We start from the raw sequence: 3,666 nt of genomic DNA, 5'->3' as shown, positions 1-3,666 counted from the left end.
CCAAATGGCGGAGATTCCGGACTCTCTTCACGGCGGACTCACCGAACCTAGGTTGTCTCTACGCCCCACACGGCGGAGAAGCCTGCGTCTCTCTCACGCGGCTAGCGCGCTCCCGTATCTGCGTTCAACGCAGGGTCACGTAGCCGCTGTCTAAGGCCTTCTGTACTCACTGTTTGTTTACATTCATGGGAAGAGTCTCTGGATCCCGTCAATCGTCATCCATCCCGAGGGGAGTTCAGGCGCAAACTTCCTGGCCTGGTGACAAGCAAAGTGAAACACCAGGGCTTTACGTCAATCATCCCAGACGTTGTGGTGGCGTCCTCTCCCTCTCCTCAGCGGATGCAATGTGTTAGGATCCAGCTCGAAGGACCAAATAAATGGTCCACAAACCCCGCTAATTCTAGAGACTTATTCATCATGAAGAAAACAAGACAGTCGATCGATCGATTATTTGCGCAAGGGAGGCCTCGTCTGTGTCCACCACGAAAATGACCCCCAGATCTGACCTCCTCCTGCTACCTTTTATTGAGAGACAGTTCACAAAAAACATGTCAGAACAAAGCCACGCCCACATGGTCCTAAGACAAAGCATTTTATGTATATGTGTGAACTTCTGTAAGAGTGTGTGTGTGTGTGTGTGTGTGTGTGTGTGTGTGTGTGTGTCAGACCTCCTGCTGACCAAAGGGTCGTAAACCAGACCTCCTGCTGACCAAAGGGTCGTAAACCCAGGAAGCTTACATCAAAAGAAACAGATCTTTCAGATAGGATGTATCTACAATAAAACCTCCCCCAGCACAGAGTGGTTGGAGAGGTGGTCAGGATCAAAGAAATGGCTTTGATCCTACTGCTTGAACTAAGACTGTACAAATTTAAGGAACACAATGGCAACATTCAACAATTAGACTTAACATCGGCTTTCAGCCCCGACGGCGCGTCCGTGTGCGGGCTGTTGAGTGAGAAAGCCGAGAAAGAGAAAGCTGATTCTGATGTGTCGGGTCGCTCTGTGTTTACGTCTTTGTGCAGAATCTGTTTATTTGCTCTCATTTGCTGTTTGTTGAAATAGTTTTTGAGCTTTATTGCTTCATTCAAGCTCCTCACCTCTCTCTATCCAACTGCACTTTCAACTGGACCACGGCCAATCAGAGAGGTCCTGCCCCTGACTATCTCTGATTGGTTTAGACCACGATAGGGGCATGATGTGTGTCTGTTGTTGACCACACGGTGACTTTTTTTTTGCAGAGACTTTTCTTTTTTTTTCTTACTCAAACAATTGGTCGCGCTGGTGCGACCTGGTATTTATGACCAAATTGGTCGCACTCTAGAGCCCTGCTCCAAGAGGGACAGTGGACCCCCTATTGATCCTCTTCCTAATCAAATGAGCCAAGGTGTGAAGACGGGTGTGGGTCACAGTCAGCCAGGGTTTAAGGTGAGCTCATTGTGAAACCTAGCTCCACTCTATCATGTGATTTCCTGAGGTTAGATGGCCCAGGATGTGAGTGGGTGTTAAGACGTCTGGGGAGGGAACTCAAAACTGGATTATAGATGGCAGACAGTTGGCGTCGTAAACCACCGCCTCTGTTCAAAGATGGTTGCTAACAGTAGACATAGATGGCTTCTTTTTTTTCCTTCCAAGCTCCTTAGACCCTTACGATGTAACTACAGCCCAGCCCATGCAGCAGAATATTAATGACTAACCTCGTATTGTGGATGGATTATCTTAGTTGTTCTCCTGACTGAAGTTTGGTCCGTTTACAGCATCCTGCCATGTGATTGCATTTGTCCCTGACCATCAGGAACCCTCATGTTAACTTTTATTAAGTCCTCAGTTCGTTAGCGATCACACAGCACATAATTATATACCAGGCAGCCCAACTTCAGTAACCCTACAAACGTCACTGCTGTTTACTCTCCTGTCCTTATTTATGTTGAGATTGATAGCAGAGCTGTACGTTTTAATTTGTTTCTTAAATCTGTCAACCTGCTGAAATTCTCTGCCAACACAGAGGAGATTCTCAGGAGGTGCCCCTAACGGCTATATATCCTTAGAAAACTCAACTCTTTTGGAGTCAGCACATCCATCATGATGACTTTCTACTATGCCTTCCTGGAAAGCATCATGACCTTTTCCATCACCTGCTGGTTCCACTCCCTCAGCCCTCAGAACAGGAACAGACTGCAGCACACTGCATCAGTGTGCTCTAAAATCATTGGCCTGCCTGTCAGAACTCTGGCACAGGTTTTCAGCCCACAGGCCCGTTTCGAAACAAACCAAAAAACAAGGAGCCAGAAACCAAATCAGCAAACACAGGAGCACAGCAAACACAGGAGCCCAGAAAACAACTCAAAGAAAACCAACCAAACAAAAAAGGGTCACAAAAGGTACAGGCGGCCAGTAAAACAGTTCCGAAAAATGTTCAGGGGGCCGGCCTGGAGGTTGACAGCACAAAAGTCCAAACCCGGGCAGTTTAGGAGGCCGACCGTGTGAAAAGCAATGGCGGCGAGGCAGGCGAAGGAGGTCCGGAGGCCGGCCGCGCAGAGGGCAGCGGTGGCGACTGGGCAGGTCCGGAGGCTGGCCGCGCGGAAGGCAGCACAGAACGACACCGTTTTCAGGAGGGCGTCGACATTGCCGATGACATTCAGCCATCGGCCTGGAAAGTGGCCGGACAGGACGAGCACGAGCAGGCCGAACAAGATGTGGATGAGCAGGCCGGACAGAACGAGGTGGGGCAGGGCCAGACGCTGTGGAGACCTCAGGCAGAGACGAAGCAGGACCAGATGGCAGCATGGCAACCGCAGGCGACGGAACAGGTGGTGGCACTGCAGGCGGCAGTGTGGAAACTGCAGGAGGTGGCACTGCAGGCGACGAAGACTGGACGGGCCCCTCGGACCCTCCAGCGGAGGCAGAAGGCTGGACGGGCCCCTCGGACCCTCCAGCGGAGGCAGAAGGCTGGACGGGCCCCTCGGACCCACAGGCGGAGACAGGAAACAACTGAAGCGGTTCCTCGGACCCTCCAGCGGGAACAGACGGCTGACGCAGTTCCTCGGACCCTTCAGTATGGACGGAAGACAGCTGGAGCGGTTCTCCAGAACCCCCAGCAGGAACAACAGACGAAGGCCGGACGGGCCCCTCGGCCCTTCAGCAGGAACAGGTGGCAGAACAGATGACTGAGGAGAGGAGTGGTGGTGGCGAGGGTGCGTTTTCCTTGGGGATGAGGGAACAGGAACCGGTGGAGAAATGGAGACCTCCTCCTCATCCTCCGACCACATAGCCGCCAGGAAAAAGGCAGGCGAACGAGGTCCCGGCTGGCGTGGGGAGGGAGAGGAAGTTTGTGGTAGCGATGAGGCAGGTGGAGTGTGTGTGTTGTCCTGGGGCAGCGGTAAAGAAGTGGAGGTGGAGGTAGAGAGAGCAAGCTCGCCAGCCCCGACTTGCTCCCTCCAGGCAGCTATGGAGCTGCCCAGCACAGTGTCCATAGAAAACTGAGTTAGCCGAGGGATGCTCCGAATGACAGCATCAGTGCGCCCCAGGGCAGCTGTGGCTACAATGTAGCTTGCTATCGCCAGTGTGTGAACGTGTGTGTGAATGGGTGAATGACTGAATGTAGTGTAAAGTGCTTTGGGGTCCTATGGACTAGAAAAGCGCTATACAAAATGCAGGCCATCTACTGC

This window comes from Perissodus microlepis, chromosome 3 (genome assembly GCF_051167445.1).
Source record: "Perissodus microlepis isolate ML-2025 ecotype Zambia chromosome 3, ASM5116744v1, whole genome shotgun sequence".
Taxonomy (NCBI): Eukaryota; Metazoa; Chordata; class Actinopteri; order Cichliformes; family Cichlidae; genus Perissodus; species Perissodus microlepis.
This window is presented reverse-complemented; position numbering follows the sequence as displayed.